Below are 20,060 nucleotides of genomic sequence, written 5' to 3'. Positions count from 1 at the left end.
CCCACTAGCTCTCTCTGTTACACATGGCAGTGTTTATGTCAACGCTACTCCCTCAATTCACCCCACCCTCCCCCTTCCCTCCCTGGGCCCACCTGTCTGTTCTCCATGTCTGCGTGCATTATTTTCTGAACTGCTTGGTTTTGCTTGGCCAAGTGTCTTATCATTTCTTGAACGTTTGATATTGGTCCTGGTGACCAGAGCCCACAGATGACACCCACTTCATCCAAATTCTAACTTTACTCATCTGTGTGAAGAAGAGGGGGTGGTCTTTGAGTTCTTCTCTTCCCCAAAACAGAAACTTCTGCCTCTCTTTCTGCTCCCCGCCCCACAGAAAGGCTGGTTAATCAGATGACAAACGGGAGCAGTGTCTTCTCTCCTTGGGTCTGCTTGCTCTAGAGTGATGTCTCTTTCTCTGCTTTCTGTCCTCCAATGTTAAGCCCCTGGACCTAGGAAGGACCATTCCTCAGGAGTGTGTGCCCTTGGACCTAGGAAGTCCATCCCCTTTAGCAGGGAATCTGGTCACCATTGTCCAACTTCTCTGTTGCTGGAAACATTCATGATGGGATGGAGAGCAGGCAGGCAGCATCATCCACCCAGATTCTCCAGGAGTACTAACCGTGAGTTTATTTGGCGAATGCAATTGATGGTTTTATATGTGTGGTTCTTGTCCAACCAGACTGTAAGATCCTAAAGGCAAAGGACATCCCACATGTCTTGTGCTTTTCTTCCATTTCTCTCCCTATTAGACACAGTGAAATTCTTTAGAAATTCTGATCTAAACTTCTGATTTAAATTTTTTCTTTCCTATCTTAAAAATCACTCTGCATGCATGCTAAGTTGCTGTAGTCGTGTCTGACTCTCTGTGATCCTATGGGCTGTAGCCCACCAGGCTCCTCTGTCCATGGAATTCTCCAGGCAAGAATATTGGAGTGGGTTGCCATGCCCTCCTCCAGGAGATCTTCCTGACCCAGGGATCAAACCTGTGTCTCTTATGTCTCCTGCATTGGCAGCAGGGTTCTTTACCAACAGTGCCACCTGGGAAGCCCCTAAAAATGGCCCTAGCTCTCAGATAACTGGCAAAAAGCAGGCATATTCTATTTCAAGAAGAGATTCTGCAGAAAAACCAACCAATCAAGGAACAAGCACATTTTTTCTGCTGTTCAGGAAACACTTTATTGATTAATAGGCAGTCAAAAAAACAAAAAAACACCAGGCAAGTTTAGTGGGACATACAGTAACAGATCATGAATACGGAAAATCAACTCCACATCTTCCTTGTATACCTACCGGGTAAAAGCCATGAGGCTACGACTCAAGACTTCTGAACTGCAGGTCTCCAGTGACCTTGGCTTTGGCCAGGGACCCCAAAACGCTGATCGCCCTTTCCTTACCATAACACTTTTTGTGTCATTTACTGTGCTTATTCTGAACTTGTTTTAAACTTTTTTTCTCTCAATACTCTGTTTCTCTCATAAAAGCAGAAACTGGGTCACCTCTTACACTTTCAAACTTATTCTTTTTGGGGTCCCTAGCCAATGCCAGATGCTTTAAGAGAATGTGACAGAGTGGGAGGTCACAACCGATTGAGAAGGAATAATAAACCCAGGAAGGCTTCCTAGAGCAGGCAGCATTTGAAACGACCTTTAAGGATGCACAGGATTTCAGTAGCCTGGCTGCCCAACATAGACTCATCCAGGAAGAACTGCCAGAGGATTAAAACTCATGCTGAGTTCAATCAAAAATCACCACTGGAGTGTGAAAGGAGCTTTCCTAATTAAGCAATTCCAGAACATTTCCCAGCTCTTGACCGCATGAGTAGTAGTGGGGAACTGCTATATCCGGGTGGGCTGGGACCAAGTCTTCTCCACGGATGGCTAGCAGGGTGGCCTAGAAAAGGGCCTTGGGCGTCTGACATGGAGCAATGTGCATTGGTATGCTGTACCCCACAGCGGGTGGGTATCAGGGACCACCATCAAGGAGACCTGAGTACCTGGATCTCTACCTGAGTACCTGGATCTTGATCTGGATATCTGGATCTCTACCTGAGTACCTGAATCTCGATCTGGGCACCTGGATCTCTACCTGGGCACCTGGATCTGTACCTGAGTGCCTGGATCTCTGCCTGGGCACCTGGATCTCTACCTGGGCACCTGGCTCTCTGCCTGGGCATGTGGATCTCTGCCTGGATACCTGGAGCTGCAGCGCTTCAGACTGAAGATGTTTCCAGCATAGGGTAAAGAACATGCCAGCTAGTTTGGTTCCGCTGAGGCTCATTCTTGGAAACTGGAGAGACTGGGTGTCTGTCCATCCCCTGGGGACTGGATATCTCCACGGGTTCTTGGCCTTACCCGATCAACAGCAATTGATGACAGACCAGACAAGAAATTCAGGCAAGCTTTGTTCGGGCTCCTGCTACAGCAGTGGGCAATGAAAACAAGTAACAGGCCCCCTTGCTTGTTCCCCAAGTGGAGGGAGCTGGCTCCTTCCACGGGGCGAGGGCAGGAGGCAGGTCCAAGGGTCAGGCAGAGCGGGGCCTGGGTGGGCAAACCTGGGAGGTGCTGTGTGCAGGGGACACGTGCAGGACCCTGCGTTTGCTCTCCACCCCCTGCTTTTGCTCCAGGTGCCTCAGAAGTGGCAGTTGGCTTTTGAGCCTTTCTGTTATGTTACTGTCCAGCATTTGCCCCAGCTGCACATCACAGTCATGTCTAGTCCTCACCGTCTCTGTCTTCTGTTGCTGGAGGAGATGCTGTCTAGGTACAGCAGTGTCCCAGGTCCCAGCCGGCCTCACGTGGAGAGTGACAAGCCCGGTCAGTTCACCGTTGGGCATTTCAGGCCGAAATCACGTGTTCACTGTGAAAAACTTAGAAGCCAGGAGGTCTGTGTCTTTTTTTCCAGTGGTGGTGGTGATGCTTATTTTAATGAGAGGCACGAGCTTCGCCCAACTGCCTGCGACCTGACTTCTGAAGCGCTCAGGGCGGAGGAGGGAGGAGACCCCCCAAGGACCACCTGGCGGGTTTGCAGCCCCGAGCCACGGCCACGGTAAACCCCCTGGGCAGCTGGAGCCCTGAACACAGGTGCCTCACACCCAGGACGACAAGGCTTCCATGCTGTCTTCCCCGCCTCGCTGAAGCCCAGGGCTGAGCTATCGGAGAAGGTGGGAGCTGGGGGGTGGGGGCAAGGGGGCAGGCAAGGAGGAAGGAAAGAAGAAGGAGACGGAAAAAATCCTTTTAAAAAAAGCCTTCGACAGAACCCGATAACCTGGAGTACACGGTGATGGGTGCCGGACGGCATACAAATGCCAAAAGGCAAGTCCCAGGCCGGGCCAACGTAAGGCTCAATATTTGCCTTTCCCTGAGCAAGCTAATAAATCCCCTACAGTTTTAGCCACGCAGAGCTCCCAGTTTTTACTTATTGGTCAAGACGGCAGGCAGGTTTTTTCTCTGCCTCCCAGTCACCCCGGGCAAACAGCGGGCCCCCTCCCCCTGGCCTGTCATCAGTCTGTATGTCTATTTGCCTTCTCCTTCGACAAACTCTAGCTCGGTGCACTGACAAGTACAAACGGCTTTGAAGGAGTCGTTGGTAATGGACTTCCTAAGACAGCCCTGTCTCTGGCTGGTGTGGCCGAAGGCAAAGCAAGAGCTACCCGTCAGCCATGGGCTGCGTCAGACAAGGCTTAGAACGGGACACACGGGAGGAGAACTTGGAGGACCATTAAGACCACCCCCTTCCTCTCCCATTTTATTGATGGGAAAAACTGAGACCTGGAGAAAAAGGCTTGAGTGACTTATACATGAGCTTGGAGCAAGCTGAAATCAACCCGGGGACTGCCCTGGAGGTCCAGTCATTAAAACTCTTTGCTTCCATTACAAGAGGTGAGAGTTCAATCCCTGGTCAGGGAACAAAGATCCCACATGCCATGAGATACAACCAAAAAATAAATCATCAGATAGACAAACAACTGCTGGATACTTTTTAAAAACTTAAGGGAAAAGGAAATTAAGGCTAGGACTTGCTTGAGCCAGAGAGAAAAAAAAAAAGCAAATTTTTTAAGTCATGAACTCTGTCCTTCCATATGGCAACTGTGGATGGCATAGCTAGAAGGGGTTTTGGGGAATGTGTGATGTGACTCCCTCATTTTACATGGAAAGAGCTGAGAAGTGGGACTTCCTGGGACAAAAACTCAGGTCTCCTTGTCTCCCTACTCTCTGCTTTTTTATCAGCGTAAGACACACAGCCGGACCCAGAAATGAGATGCCTTTGGCTCACTATCGGATGAAGAAATTGACACATGTGGATGAAGTACTCCTTGGAATTCTGCTGTCCCCCCTAAGGCTGAACATCATCCAACCTTCTCTCCCAGGTCTCTCTCAAGCTGCCAGAAAGGCTGCCTCCCCCACGGCCTGCCCATCCCGCATCCGATGCTGGAAACGGGATTCCCGCACTAGTCGAGGGTAGATCTAGATAACAGCGATGCTCTAGACCACTTCAGGCTCTGGGGATCTGGGATTCGACGTGGATGAGAAGAGAAGAAAAGAGGGAAAAGAGGAAACTTCTGCTTTTGGCACCACAGTGGGACTTCTTCTGGAACCAATGACCACATGTGGGGTATAAAAATGAGGGAAACATCTGAAATGAGTCCTTTTTTTTAAAAAAAAAGAACAATGACACCCCAGGAGCTGGCCAGTGTTCCTTCAACAGCAGTGAAGGCACGGAAATTCAGGACACAGGGAAAGACACACGTGCAGGAGGTTGGGTCTTTATCTCGACAGGTGTGCAGTGACAGAGTCTTTTCCAGATGCTTGCGTGCTCATCTCTACCCTAGTAGGTGATGACCTCCGTACACCCCCGCCCCCCGCCGGGGCCACCAAACAAGATGAGCAGGGTTAGATGAGATGCTTAAGCCTGTCTTTCAGCAGAAGAGATAAAGCCTTGATCCTCTGACAAGAAGCAACAACTTCAGGATGGCATGCGCTCCCGAAAGCCTGGCTTTCACTCACCTGGGAAGAACCTGTAATTTGCCTTCTGGTTGTTCTCACTTGTCGAGAGCACCCCCAAACTGTGGCTGGCGCAACCTCCTTCTCTCTCCCCCGCTACCACTACCAAGTTCCGCTGCCTTATCCCAGATAAAGCCCGTGTCTGGAAAGGGAAGGGAATTGGGGGAGGGGAGTTCCGAGTCTACAGCATCTGAGCTGACCTCGAAGGTTATCCAGGAGACTTCAGACAGAAAGCACACACTTCGGCCCAGTTTACACGCCCCTGATATTTTACGGGACCCTAGAGGTCAAAGGAATGTCAGGAAGTCTTCCAGCCAACTCCTTCACTCTCCAGACAACACCACCCCAAGAGTTTTTAGCTCTTAGTCTGTCTAGCTAAGATGCAGAAATTTTCTTCTTGGCTCTTATTTTATACAAACGTGTGACACACACACACACACACACACACATCCCACAGTCTATTTTCCATTGTTTCCAGTGGCTGTATTATTTTTGTTTCATCATGAGCTGTTTTGTTCTCAACAGAAAAGGTTCACTTCATCAACAGGACTTGGGTTTTGTGGGGCCCCATCTATGGTCCGGACACACTGGAAAGAAGGGGTCCTCTAGAAACACCATCAACTCTGGCCGCTGGATAGTCTGTAACGAAGCACGGTGTTCTGACGTGGACTCCGACTGCCCCGCTGGGAGCTGATCACGCATCTGTGTCAACAGAAGACGTGTCCGTGTTCTGCTCCTCCAGACGTGCACCTGTGTGCAATCCAAACCGAGAAGGTGAACGTGGGTGACGCCAGCCTTCAGGATCCAGCTCCCTGCGAGGGCCCCTCCAACGCCCTAGCATCTTTACAGCCTGAAGAATTTCTGCACAGACCTGCATCATGTTGGAGCCTGTGGGGCCAGACCCCACACACATACAATGAGGAGGGATGCTCTTCCAAGGCTGCTTGTACAGCAACATGCAAACACCGGCCTTTTCAGAAGGAGCAAAATGTAAGATCAGTAGACTTATGTGTAGTGAACTTTTTGCTCTATATCCAGCTGAGAAGTGATGGAGTAAAAGAGAACTGCTGAGTCCGAAGGCTCAGCAGACGTGGGAGGTGGCGAGAATGAAAGAATGCAGGAGAAAACCCTCTGGTTTCCGAGGACTGGTGGGGGACGGTCTGAAGACCAGGCACCAGCAGAAGAAGTTATAAGGTCCACGGTCATGGCTTCCCCTTCAGCTGGAGGTGGCCTCCTGTTCACACAGGTCAACACACACAGGATTCCTCAGGCCAAGGTTCTTTGCTTTCTCCTCAAACATCTTCTTAAATCCAGAAGCTCCTTTAGCCTCCAGAAAGCGTGTGTGTGTTAGTCACTCAGTTGCGTCCAACTCTTTGCAACCCCATGGACCTGTAACCTGCCGAGCTCCTCTGTCCATGGGACAAGAATTCTGGAGTGGGTAGCCATTTCCTTCTCCACGGGATCTTCCTGACCCAGGGATCGAACCTGGGTCTCCTATGTTGCAGGCAGATTCTTTACCAACTGAGCCACCAGGTAAGTCCATTCTCCAAAATAAGACTTCTCATTCCAATCCAGAGCACTTGCCTCTTAAGAGAAGGTCCCATCTTAGCTCCTTGGGGTCTTCCTGGTTACACTGAGGTTCCTGGTGGGGACTGTGGGCGAGAGGAACAGTTCTCCACCTGTCCTGCCTCCCAGGCCTGTGGACAAAAAAACAGCAACACAGTGAGACTCTGCATTCTGTCCTTTCAATGGAGGAATTTGAACAACGAACATCACCTTACTGCCTTTAATCCAGAATGTTCTAGCTACTGAATAGAACACTGTTGTTGTTCTTCAGTTGCTCGGTCATGTCCGGCTCTTTGTGACCCCCAACTACTGTAGCCGCCAGGCTCCTCTGTCCATAGCATTTCCCAGGCAAGAATAATGGAGTGGGTTGCATCTCCTTCTCCAAGGGTATCTTCCCAACCCAGGGATCGAACTCACATCTCCTGCGCTGGCAGGCAGATTCTTTACTGCTGAGCCACCTGGGTGGCCCAACGTTCCTTCAAGCAGTATTTTAGCTAAGGCAGGGAAAAGGCCTGTTTATACTGTTCAAGTTTCCTTTGCAGCTCAGATGGTAAAAAATCCACCTGCCAATGCAGAAGATCCGGGATTGATCCCTGGGTTGGGAAGATGTCCTGGAGAAGGAAATGGCAAACCACTCCAGTATTCTTGCCTGGAGAATTCCATGGAGAATGGAGCCTGGCAGGCTATAGTCCATGGAGTCAGAAACAGTCGGACATGACTAAGTGACTAACACATACTGTTCAAGGAACTCTGTACACTGAATCCCTGTCTCCAGTGTACAGGGATCAAGACCATCCCCATGGAAAAGAAATGCAAAAAAGCAAAATGGCTGTCTGGGGAGGCCTTACAAATAGCTGTGAAAAGAAGAGAAGCAAAAAGCAAAGGAGAAAAGGAAAGATATAAGCATCTGAATGCAGAGTTCCAAAGAATAGCAAGAAGAGATAAGAAAGCCTTCCTCAGTGAACAATGCAAAGAAATAGAGGAAAACAACAGAATGGGAAAGACTAGAGATCTCTTCAAGAAAATTAGAGATACCAAGGGAACATTTCATGCAAAGATGGGCTCAATAAAGGACAGAAATGGTATGGACCTAACAGAAGCAGAAGATATTAAGAAGAGGTGGCAAGAATACACAGAAGAACTGTACAAAAAAGATCTTCATGACCCAGATAATCACGATGGTGTGATCACTGACCTAGAGCCAGACATCCTGGAATGTGAAGTCAAGTAGGCCTTAGAAAACATCACTACAAACAAAGCTAGTGGAGGTGATGGAATTCCAGTTGAGCTATTTCAAATCCTCAAAGATAATGCTGTGAAAGTGCTGCACTCAATATGCCAGCAAATATGGAAAACTCAGCAGTGGCCACAGGACTGGAAAAGGTCAGTGTTCATTCCAATCCCAAAGAAAGGCAATGCCAAAGAATGCTCAAACTACCACACAATTGCACTCATCTCATCCGCTAGTAAAGTAATGCTCAAAATTCTCCAAGCCAGGCTTCAGCAATACATGAACAGTGAACTTCCTGATGTTCAAGCTGGTTTTAGAAAAGGCAGAGGAACCAGAGATCAGATTGCCAACATCCGCTGGATCATGGAAATAGCAAGAGAGTTCCAGAAAAACATCTATTTCTGCTTTATTGACTATGCCAAAGCCTTTGACTGTGTGGATCACAATAAACTGTGGAAAATTCTGAAAGAGATGGGAATACCAGACCACCTGACCTGCCTCTTGAGAAACATATATGCAGGTCAGGAAGCACCAGTTAGAACTGGACATGGAACAACAGACTGCTTCCAAATAGGAAAAGGAGTTCGTCAAGGCTGTATATTGTCACCCTGCTTATTTAACTTATATGCAGAGTACATCATGAGAACCGCTGGACTGGAAGAAGCACAAGCTGGAATCAAGATTGCTGGGAGAAATATCAGTAACCTCAGATATGCAGATGATGCCACCCTTACGGCAGAAAGAGAAGAAGAACTGAAGAGCCTCTTGATGAAAGTGAAAGAGGAGAGTGAAAAAGTTGGCTTAAAGCTCAACATTTAGAAAACGAAGATCATGGCATCTGGTTCCATCACTTCATGGCAAATGGATGGGGAAACAGTGGAAATAGTGTCAGACTTTATTTTTCTGGGCTCCAAAATCACTGCAGATGGTGACTGCAGCCATGAAATTAAAAGACGCTTACTCCTTCGAAGGAAAGTTATGACCAACCTAGATAGCATATGCAAAAGCAGAGACATTACATTGCCAACAAAGGTCCGTCTAGGCAAGGCTACGGTTTTTCCAGTAGTCATGTGTGGATGTGAGAGTTGGACTGTGAAGAAGGCTGAATGCTGAAGAATTGATGCTTTTGAACTGTGGTGTTGGAGAAGACTCTTGAGAGTCCCTTGGACTGCAAGGAGATCCAACCAGTCCATTCTGAAGGATACCAGTCCTGGGTGTTCACTGGAAGGACTGATGCTGAGGCTGAAACTCCAGTACTTTGGCCACGTCATGCGAAGAGTTGACTCATTGGAAAAGACCCTGATGCTGGGAGGGATTGGGGGCAGGAGGAGAAGGGGACGACAGAGGATGAGATGGCTGGATGGCATCACTGACTCGATGGACGTGAGTCTGGGTAAACTCCGGGAGTTGGTGATGGACAGGGAGGCCTGGCATGCTGCAATTCATGGGGTCGCAAAGTGTCGGACATGACTGAGCGACCAATCTGTACACTGAATCATTGCTGGGAACCCTCACACAAGCCTTACCACTACACCATGGCTGATTTTAAAAACCAAATACAGCTCAGAAGAACAGTTCTGGACAGTTCTGTTTTTCAGCTTGTGAGCCATGGGGGCAGGAGCATGGAGGGGTCAGATCACCCAGTTTTTACAGATGAAGAAACTGAGGCACAGAGGGACCACGCTGCTCCGTACAGGATGACAGGCACCTGGTCCTTAAGCCTGATGGTCACTTCAGCTGGAAGTTCCCCCTGCTTTCACAGGTTGCTGTTCAGTCGCTCAGGTCTCTGACTCTCTGCAACCCCATGGACTGCAGCACACCAGGCTTCCCTGTCCTTCACTGTCTCTCAGAGTTTTCTCAAACTCGTGTCTATTGAGTCCATGATGCCAACCCACCATCTTATCCTCTGTCACCCGCTTCTCAAGAGACCCTCAACAATAAATTAGGAGATGATCCAGAGTGCATAGGGGAGGAAGTGGAAAATACGATGTAACGCATTTCCCTTCTGCGCTGCAGACTGCAAATGTGTGAAGCTTTCCTCGCTTCCCACTCCCCCACCTAACTCCCCGTTTCTGAGCCACAAATACACTGAGTACCACGAAATGCCCTCAGGGGACTTCCTCATCTTAAAATTGCCGAGACCCTCCCTGGTGGCTCAGCTGGTAAAGAATCCACCCGCAATGCAGGAGACCCCCCTTTCAATTCCTGGGTCGGGAAGTTCCTCTGGAGAAGGGATAGGCCACCCATTCCAGTATTCATGGGCTTTCCTCGTGGCTCAGCTGATAATGGATCCGCCTGCAATGTGGGAGACCTGGGTTGGATCCCTGGGTTGGGAAGGGATCTTTCCAGGATCAAACCTGGGTGTCCAGCATTGGCAGGGGGATTTTTTTTTTAACCATCTGAGCCACCAGGGAAACTTGAACAGTATAAACAGGCCTTTTCTCCCCCTTAACTAAAATACTGCTTTTAGAAGCAGCATTGGGCTTCCTAGGTGGCTCAGCAGCAAAGAGTCCGTCTGCCAACACAGGAGATGCGAGTTCAATCCCTGGGTCGGGAAGATCCCCTGGAGGAGGGCATGGCAACCCACTGTAGTGTTCTTCCATGGAGAATCCCCCTGGACAGAAGAGCCTGGCGGGCTACAGTCCATGGGGTCGCACAGAGTCGGACATGACTGAGAGTCTAAGCCCACACACAGTCACGAATGCAGATGAATCTGGGCTCCCCCATCTCTGACTCCATCACCGCCAGCCCATGAGAAATCACCTGCAAATCTGCTCGTTCACAAGCACCATGTGGGATGAGATGCTGAGAAGGCAGACAGAAACCAGACAGGCACGCTCCGCTCCTGTGGGCCACAGCAGAGAGGCAACAACTGACACAGCTGAGGCCGGAAGGACCTCAGCATCAGAGGGACATGCATGGACTCTGGGTGCAGGAGGACCAACCGGCCCCTCTGCCCCTCCATGGTCCTGTGAGGTCATGGCTCAGCCTGGCGCGAGGGAGGTCTCCTTCCTGGGTGCTTGTGCTAAACCCCAGGTGGGGATGTGTGGGCTGCGATGAAGCCAGAGAGAGGGGTGCTGAGGTCAGAGATGGCAAGACGTTCCCATAAGTGCCTGGGGGAGGGAGAAGATGCTTCAAGACGTTTGCCTGCAGGAGCACTGTGGAAGGAGAGAGTGTGCAGGCAGGAGTCAGCTCCCCAAAAGCCAGCGCAGCAGCCTTCACAGAGGCACCCTGGGGCTCCAGGCGGCCAAGAGGGAGACCGGAAGTCTCTCCCTTCCGACACTCCCTGGGACCCCGAAACGCCCCCAACAGCCCCAAAGTCCTGCTAAACTTTCTGATTTCCACATTTCCCCTCCTCAGACACCAGCAGCCGTCTGAGCTGAACCGGAGAGGACCAGGGAGAAGGCCTTTCCCCAGGGAGACGCACAGGGCGAGCAAATGAATTGGCAGCTGCCGGTGAATCACTCGGGGACTTCCTTCTCGTCTCCGGGCAACCGCACGCACTCGCACCGGGACATTAAACACAGAGGGGAACGTCGGGAGGCATGCGCAAAACAAAACAAAAAGCCAAACACACCACGGCGCCCCCACCGCCCGACTCATCCTAACCCCACAGACCCAGCCGAGGGGGCTGAGGGTTGGGGACGGGAGGGTGGAAATGAGAGCCTCCACCCAGGGGAGGAGAACGAGGTTAGGACCAGCTCAGCAGAGCCGGACGCACCCTCGCCCCACACCAAACCCTCTGGGTCGAGCGTTCGTATTTGGCCAAAGACACACCTCTGTTAGCCTAGAGAAAGGCACTGGGCCAGCAGATTAGCAGGCACCTGGAGATCTGAAAGATCACTTAGAAACCCAGATGCGGGGGCGGGGTGGGGGGGTTAGGAAGCTGACAGTGGTTGAGACGCCGGTTCGGCTTCCCTGCCTCTCCCCCCAGCATCATTCTCCAGGTAAAGGCAGCTGCTAACTCCAGGGTCGGGTCCCCTCCCCACCTGCCTCCACCCCGCTCCCCACCCCCGCCACCGGCCCGGTTTTTTCCCACTCCTATGTTTTCCTGCCCGTTGCTATGGCCACTAGGAGCTGGTTAGACAGGACTCCAACACGCCGCCTTGCCCTTCAGACCCTGCCTCTCTGAAAACACCCAGGACAGAAGGAGAAAGCATGTTAAGAGTCTACAGGTGGAAAAACCCTGGAGAAAAACTGGGGACTGGGAAAGGAAGAAGAGGGCCCCTGTGAAAGGCTGAATGCGTGTGCATGCAAGCTCAAGTTGTGTCTGACTCTCTGCCACCCCATGGACTGTAGCCCTCCAGGCTCCTCTGTCCTTGGGACTCTCCAGGCAAGAACACTGGAGCGGGTCGCCATGCCCTCCTCCAGGGGATCTTCCCAACCCAGGGATGGAACCCACATCTCTTGCTTCTCCTCCGTTGGCAGCCAACAGGTTCTTTACCACTGTGCCCCCTGGGAAGCCTGACGTGCTGACTATCAGCCCCCATAGATACGTCTTAATACCCCTGCAACCTATGAATGTTGTTACCTTCTATAGCCAAAGAGACTGCGCAGGTGTGAGCAAGTCAAGGATCTTGAGAGGCAGAGATTGTCTTGGATGACTGGGGGAGAGGGGACACGTATACTCCCAAGTGTCCTAATAAGAGGGGAGCGGAGGGGGGTGTGACACAGAAGAAGGAGCAGGAGGTGTCACGACAGAAGCGGGAAGCTGGAGGGAGTGTTTCAAGGCAGGAAGCAGGAGGCAAGGGAAGCAGGAGGTCTCCAGAGGCTAGAAAGGCCAGGAAATGAACCCTTCCCGAGAGCTTCCCAAAGGAAAACAGCCCTGCCGACACCTTGACTTCCACCCAGTGAAAGTGGCCGATGAAAGAGACTGTGGGAGAAGGGAGTGTGGTTTCAAGCCACTGCATCCATGATGACCTTCTTGCACCATATAGGAAACTGAGCTTGTCAATCAGGGCATGCACCGTCTGCTTCCCCACAGACCTAGAGAAGAGGGTTGCTGGCTGCTCTTGGTTGGGGTTGGGGGGCTGGCACTGGGATGAAATCCAAGGCACTGGAGGATGCTCAACTACACCCCTGGCCTCCAGCCTCGAGAAGCCAGGAGCAGCCCCACTCAGTGTGACCACTGAAAACATCTCGGACACTGGCGTGTGTCTGGCATTGGGAGGTGGGGGATGGGGAACGGCAGAATCCCTCCCACAGACAATCACTGCCCCTGAGGTGCAGCCCTTTCTTGACTTCGGCTGCACCTGAGAATCACCTGGCAAGCTTTTCAAAACTCCCATGCCTGGGGCTCGGCCCAGCCTGGGGAAGCTGGCATCGCTTAGGGCGGGACAAGGCAGCAGTTAGAGCCGTGCTGCTGATTCCGATGGGTGGCGGGTGTTGAGAACCGCTGCATGTTGCAAAGGGCCAGAAAGCCCAGAGGAGAGAAGAAGAAGAAGGTAGCGATACACCTGAGTCCCAGCGACAGCCAGGACACAAGACGCCCCGAGGCAGAAACCACACAGGCTTACCAGGGCAGACCTGGGAACGCACATCCCAGCTGCCAGACGGGTGACTGGCTGGCGTGGAATTCCTGGTGGCTGTGTCACCTTGTTTCCCATCGGAACAGGGTGGACGCCTTGCAAGAAGGTGTCTCCCAGGAATAACCACACAAAGCCTCAGCCTCCTCCGCTCATGAAGCCAGCACAAAATGAGCCGGCTCCCACCCAACGCTATAAACATGAACTCACGGGACAAGAAGCACCGTCTCGGTAAAAACGGTGATCCTGCCTGGGGCCGGTTTAGGAGCAGGGAGCCTCCATTCTGCATCCAATTGGTAAACTTCCCAGGCACCGAGACCAGAATCCTCCCACAGGGATGCACTCTGAGCAAGGAGACTTCACGTCTCGAAAGCTGTCCTGATAATAAGCTTGGCTGGCAGTCTCTACCCGGGTCAGAGAGGAAAGGGAGGAGAGAATCTAATGAGAAACCAGCTGCTGAGCAAGAGACAGAGCTGAACAGGTTGATGCTCTGACTTCTTGCAAAGAAGGATGCGGTCACGTGTAAGTTCTCTCTCCTGCTGGGACCGTCTTTTTCCTTCATTATTTCATCCCCAGCCTGCCTGGCCGAAAGGCTGAGCCAAGCATTTCCTTATTTCCTTTGGCCAAAATCGCGAAGTCCAGGATGTCACTGGGGGAAGCAGAGGGGAGGAGGAAGAGGAAGGAAAAAATTTAAAAAGGAGGATGGGAAGGAGGTGAGGTGGGAAAAGAGAGAGGAGTGGAGGACAGAGGAGCAGGGGACAAGGGAGGCTCACAGCTACAGGATGAATAGGTCCCACCCATGTCAGCCCCACCGGGCCCCCCGGATGGGAAGATGGGCGACAGGTATGCGTCGGGCTCTCTTAGCAGGGGCCCCCAACCTGCAGGATCGAATGCCTGATGGTCTGAGGTGGAGCTGATGCAACAAAAAGAGAAATAAAGTGCACAATAACTGCAACGTGCCTGAATCATCCCCAAACCATCCACCCACCCAACCTGGGTCCGTGGAGAAACCGGCCCCTGATGCCAAAACCACTGTCCTACAGGAGAGGCGAACTCCCTGTGGGTCTTTAAGAGGCGAAGGCTCAGGGGGATGGAGCCTCCCAGCTCCTGCTCTTCCCTTCCCCGGGATTCTTCCAGTCCACTTCATGCACCTGCTTGGAACAAAGCGGAGAAATCCAGTCGCCCTGCACCAGGGCTATCAAAGAGGAAAGGAGCTCAGGGGCCTGGTCTGTCCCCAGAGACACTGAACAGATTCCTGGGCAAAGAATCTAGGGCTTTGGGGCTCCCCCTGGCCATTTCCAAGGCTCCCACATTCCCTTCCTACATCCTGCCCTTCCCCACAGAGTCGGAATGCATCTCACTCTTAACTAGAGCAACTGAACTGAACTTAACTAGAACCTCTGGGTTCCCTCCAGCCTATAAACCTCGTGTACTAATGTCCCGACTCTTGCAAACTCGTTGAGAAATAAGCTTTAGGAAGCTTCCAGATGTTCCGCTTGCAGGGCGGTATTTCTCTGCCTCTGTCTCCAGGGGTCCACTCACGAGGCCCAGCAGCCTGCCTGCCCAGGTGAAATCTGAGGGCCAAGAGGCACCGCCCGGGGGTGGGCGGGGAGACGCCATTTCCCGCAGGACCACACTCAACCACCGTGTTCATCTGCTCCACCCTTGCAAAGACACGACCTCCTACACCCCGTGTGTTCTTGCACCACCCCACGCCCCGTTTCTTTCACTCTCCCCGGTGAGCCCTGCATCCCTGGAGTATGATTCATGCTGTGCGAACACCTCCGAGCGACAACAGAGAAGCAAGTCCGCGACTCCCAAACGAGTAAGCTTTGTCCTCTGTGAGCATCCACCGCACCTCTCCCTTTTTAAAACTCTCATTGGACAGCCCCTGTAATGGAGCCCGGGACCCAACAACACGGGGCGGCTCTTCCACGTGAGATGCTAAGTCAACACCGGCAGAGACGTCTTAGGAGCCTGACCGGCCAGAAGAACAAGGGAATGGCGTTCGTGACCTGTCAAGGCCCCTGCGGTGCTGGTGGCCTCTGATCTCTAGGAAGCTAACTGCCAACGGGCAGCCTTGTACACACACAGCCACGCACACACCCTTCCCCACACGCACACCCCCGAGGGATTCTTTGCACAAGGTGACGCGGTGTCCCTTTGATGCTCGCCGGACGTGTTCCCATTGGGCAAAAACCAGACCTCAATAAAACCGGGCATTATCAAGAGGCCGCTGGTGGGCGATTGCGCCCGCCTGTTATCTCCGTGGCCCTGGGCGGGGTGCTCTGTGGTTCTCCACGGAAAAGCATTAACTTCTAGGTGGATCAAAGACCCTTCCGAACCGGCCGACCCGGATCTCTTGTTTATCCACAGGGGATTGTTCCCCAAGATGGACTTTAAGATAACTGGGACCCCAGTCCCAGACTCCTCTGTCCTCTGCTTATCTGTCACCCAGTATGTCCCTCGGGGGCCGCCTAACGGCCAATCACAAGGGCCTTCTGCTCTCCCACTTTTCCAGGTGGCCCATTTAACAACAGAGTAGGGGACTGGCCCTGCTGCAAGCTGGGGACCTGGGGGCAGAGAGACACCTACTTTGGGGGGCAATCTCTCCATGAATCACACCAGGGAGGGGGTGTTCCAGAGAGCAGGGTGTTTCCTACACTCTTTCCTCGAGAGGGAGAGACCGACGGTTCCTAGATGGACAGTTCCCCACACTTGGCCCCTAAAGTCCCTGGTTGGACTCTACCGTCTACCCTGATGTTCAAGCGCCCACGATCCACCTGCGGGAGGACCCAGAGGGACCCCCGAGCCAGTCTGGCTCTGGACCGCCCATCGGCCTGGAGAGGAAGAGCACGTGTGCTTAAGGGCAGCAGGTGTGGCGGCCTGGGTGCCTCCCCGCCGCCTCGGCTCCACGCGGGTCTGGCAGCTGCCCGGGCGGCCAGGTTATTCTTCTTTCCATGCACAGCACCCAGCTCAGTGTGCAGCCCTGACAAGGCACACGGATGAACAGAGGAGGGAACCAACAAGTGAGCTGCCTGCGGGCTGCTCAGTGGCAGGCCTGCACGCTAAGTCGCTTCAGTCACGTCCGACTGTTTCGCGACCCCCGGTGAACTGCAGCCCACCAGGCTCCCCTGTCCATGGGATTCTCCAGGCAAGAACACTGGAGTGGGTTGCCATGCCCTCCTCTACGGGATCTTCCTAACCCGGAGATTGAATGCTGCGTCTCTTACATCTCCTGTGGCGGCAGGCGGGTTCTTTACCACTGGTGCCACCTGGGAAGCCTCGGTCCCACCGACAGGGAGGACTCCAGGAAGCACATAGCCCTGGAGATGCTTCACTTAATGATATGGAGTCAGATCGAGGTTCACTTTCAGAGTCCCAGGCACGCAACCTCCATCCTCTGTAACCCACCTGCAAAGCAGGAATTATACTCAGACCGCCTCCCCGGTAGGGGTGCTATGAGGACTGAGGCTCAAAAAGTAGTGTTTGCCTTTATTACCGTATTTCCCTATAGCATTGTCTCTACGAAGGAATCTAGGGGACTTCCCTGGTGGTCCAGTGGCTAAGACTGTGGTCCCAACGCAGGGGGCCCGGGTTCAATCCCTGGTTGGGGAACTAGATCCCACACGCGGCAACTACAGATTCTGCAGCCCCAACGGAGACTTGGCGCAGCAAAATAAATATCAAAAAAAAAAAAAAAATCCAGGTAGCACGTTTTCAAAGGTGGAAGAAGAAGCACGTGCCTTGGTTATTCCCCTGGTGTGGACCAGATGTGAGAGGCGTCTGAAACGCCAGCTTGATCATCCATCACTGCTTTTCTCCTCCTTTTTTAAATCAATGAAGTCATTTCTGGCATTAAGAGGAACCCTTACCTCTTTCCGTATTCCCTCATTTGCCCCTAAAAGCCTGAGGACTCCATGTGCAGGGAGTTGGCGAGCGAGCCAGGGGTCACAAGCTGCTGATAAGAGCTGTTTCCAGGGGAGCCCCGCAGCGAACACGGCCACAGACAGTCCAGGGGCTGCACGCTTGATCCCAGCCCAGCTGAGACCACTGGGGACCCCAGCGTTGTCATTGTTTAATCGTGAAACGTACAGACACTTGATGGCTCGGTGGTAAAGAATCTGCCTGCAAAGCAGGAGACACAGGAGACTTGCGATCGATCCCTGGGTCGGGAAGATCCCCTGGAGAAGGAAATGGCAACCCACTCCAAGTTTCTTGCCTGGAGAATCCCATGGACAGAGAAGCCTGGCGGGCTACAGTCCATGGGCTCGCAGAGAGTCGGACATGACTGGGCACGCACGCATGGACGGATGAATGTGCAGACACCCTCTGCCTTTAGCTTGCACCTCTTTCCTTGCGTTTCTCAGGCTTTTCACGCGTGTGCCATCTTCCTCAAACCCCTGCCTCATTCCCGTTAGAGACGCCACAGCCTGGAGAGCCAACCCAAGTGGCACGGCTGTCCGCGGACTCTGCCTAGCATGCCCCAGCCCCGGCCCAGCCCGCACAGCGTGTGATGCGGGTGCTGAGGGGATAAGTAAGCGGGGTCTCAGCACCCCACGGCCACGGCAGGCCGAGGCTGCCACCCAAGCCTGCAGCTGGGCTCCAGGAGGGGCTGGGAGGTCAAGCCGCAGGCTCACAGGACAGGCCACCCACACGGCCCCGCCCCGCTCTGGCCCTTGGCCCTGCCTTGGAACAGTCTGCCACATGGCCTCCCTCGGGGAGGCCGAGAGGACGAAGGGCTGAAATCAGGGGCGAGGAAGAGCCCCATCTCCCTCCATGCACCAGAGACCCTTCCTGGGTGGCGGGGCGGGGGCGGCATGTCCCCCCAGCTCCAAGTCTGAGGGCACTGGGCCTGCGATGAGCCGGGGCCTCCCTCTCCTAAAACCCAGATGTGTTTCCAGGGTTTGATGGAACCTGAAAGAACCCTAACCTTCTTCAGTTACTTCACACTTCTCTAATTAAAGATGCAAACTGGATTTTCATGTTTGCAGAGAGAGCTTTGACCGCGAGTGTAGGCAGCGGAGCAAAACAGGAAGGATCTCTTTGGTGTTCTCTCTCTCTGTCTTCCCTCTAAAAGTACAGGGACACAGGGGGAGGGGAGCAAACAGGATCTTGGCAGCCTGGCCTCCAAGCGCCCCTGGAGCTGGCCTGCCTTCTGTTGGAAGCTCTTCTCTTCTTTGCTCCCAGAGACACCAGTCCTCATCCCCGTCAGTTGCGCAGGGGTGGAGGTGGGGGGAGCTGGGTGAGGCTCTGGGAAAGAGAAGAAATGGGCAAAGCCCAGGTCCTCTGGCTTAACTGCCCAGAAGAGAGCCCGAACGCCTCGTCTGGGTGGAAGGCAACGGTCCCAGCTTCCTTGGCACGGTGCGACTCGCCGGAATCCAGAGCCCCAGCTGGCAGAACAAGGGTGGACAGTGGAGCCGGCCGGAGGGGGGCGGTCTGGGCGGGAGGGGGGAGGGCTCAGTGAATCACATAAATTAGAGACAGAAGGGATGTCAGGCCACCTTCACTTCCTTCCTCCCCTAATGGGAATTATCTCATTAGCCCTGAGCTTCCTAGAGGCTAACTTTAAATGATTCCTGTACTGGGGGCTTTCAATCCACAGCCGCGCCACCCGACCCCCCACTCAGTGCCCCCCTTCCCCATCAGATCTGCTCTAGAAGGGCTCTTAAAGGGACAGCAGTCAAAAGACACCGGTTCAACCTATTTAACTCTGAATGCTTTGCTCCAAACATTTCATCCGATGTTAAGTTTTGCCCTTTCAACCTTTACTTCCACTTACAGGAATTTATTATAAGAAAACGGTCATGGAGGGACTGCCCTGGGGGTCCAGTGGTTAATTAAGACTTGGCCTTCCCAATGCAGGGGGTGCGGTTCAATCCCTGGTGGGGGAACTAGGATTCTACACGCCTCACGGCCAGAAAACGACAACATCAAGCAACAGCAGTGATACTGTGACAAATTCAATAAAGACTTTAAAAATGACCCACTTTCAAAAATCTTATTTAAAAAAAAGATAACAGTCATGGACACAGTTTCGTTGTGCTGTGTTAGCGGCTCAGTCGTGTCCGAATCTTTGTGACACCAAGGACTGTAGCCCGCCACGCTCCTGTGTCCATGGGATTCTCCAGGCAAGAATACTGGAGTGGGTTGCCATGCCCTCCTCCAGGGGATCTCCCAGAACCAGGGATTGAACCCGAGTCTCCTGCACTACAGGCGGATTCTTTACCATCTGAGCCACCAGGGAAGCCCCAGGGACATGGTAACAGGTCAATAATGACACAGCGTATGCCCACCTCCCCCAAAAGACAGACATACTGGAATCTCTGGGACCTATAAATGCTACCTTATGTGGCAAAGGAGCCTCTGCAAACGGGATTAAGCTAAGGATGTTAAAAAGGGGACATGGGCTTGGACTACCCGGATGAGTGCTAAACTCAATCACAGGTGTCCTCACGAGGGAGGAGCAGAGGAGCATTTGACTCGATGGGAAGACACGACAGGATCACAGAGGTAAGGGTGGGGTGACGTGGCTGCTGCTCCAGGTGGGCCCACAGCCTCCAAAAGCTGCGAGAGGCCGGGACCATTCCTGCCCCCCACCCCCAACTCCTCCCTGCCCCCAGAGCCTCCTCAAGGAGCCAGCTTTGATGACAACAACCCGAGATTTTAAGACTCATCAACCCAAGAATCCTAAGACTCATTTCAGACTTCTGGCCTCCAGAACTGCAAGAGAATAAATGTGTG

At 52.9% G+C, this 20,060-nt stretch overlaps 1 long non-coding RNA gene across 2 annotated transcripts in view; it reads right to left on the bottom strand.

Annotated features, from left to right (window-relative positions):
- Positions 1-1,159: 1,159 nt before the first annotated feature.
- LOC113878090 overlaps positions 1,160-20,060 on the bottom strand; it is a 163,202-nt gene continuing 144,301 nt past the window's right edge. For both annotated transcript variants that reach the window (XR_003506909.1, XR_003506908.1), the window contains one exon: positions 1,160-6,691. This is a non-coding gene — a long non-coding RNA (uncharacterized LOC113878090). The remainder of the gene's footprint in view (positions 6,692-20,060) is intronic.

The sequence above is a fragment of the Bos indicus x Bos taurus genome, chromosome 19 (genome assembly GCF_003369695.1).
Source record: "Bos indicus x Bos taurus breed Angus x Brahman F1 hybrid chromosome 19, Bos_hybrid_MaternalHap_v2.0, whole genome shotgun sequence".
Classification (NCBI taxonomy): domain Eukaryota; kingdom Metazoa; phylum Chordata; class Mammalia; order Artiodactyla; family Bovidae; genus Bos; species Bos indicus x Bos taurus.
This window is presented reverse-complemented; position numbering and strand designations above follow the sequence as displayed.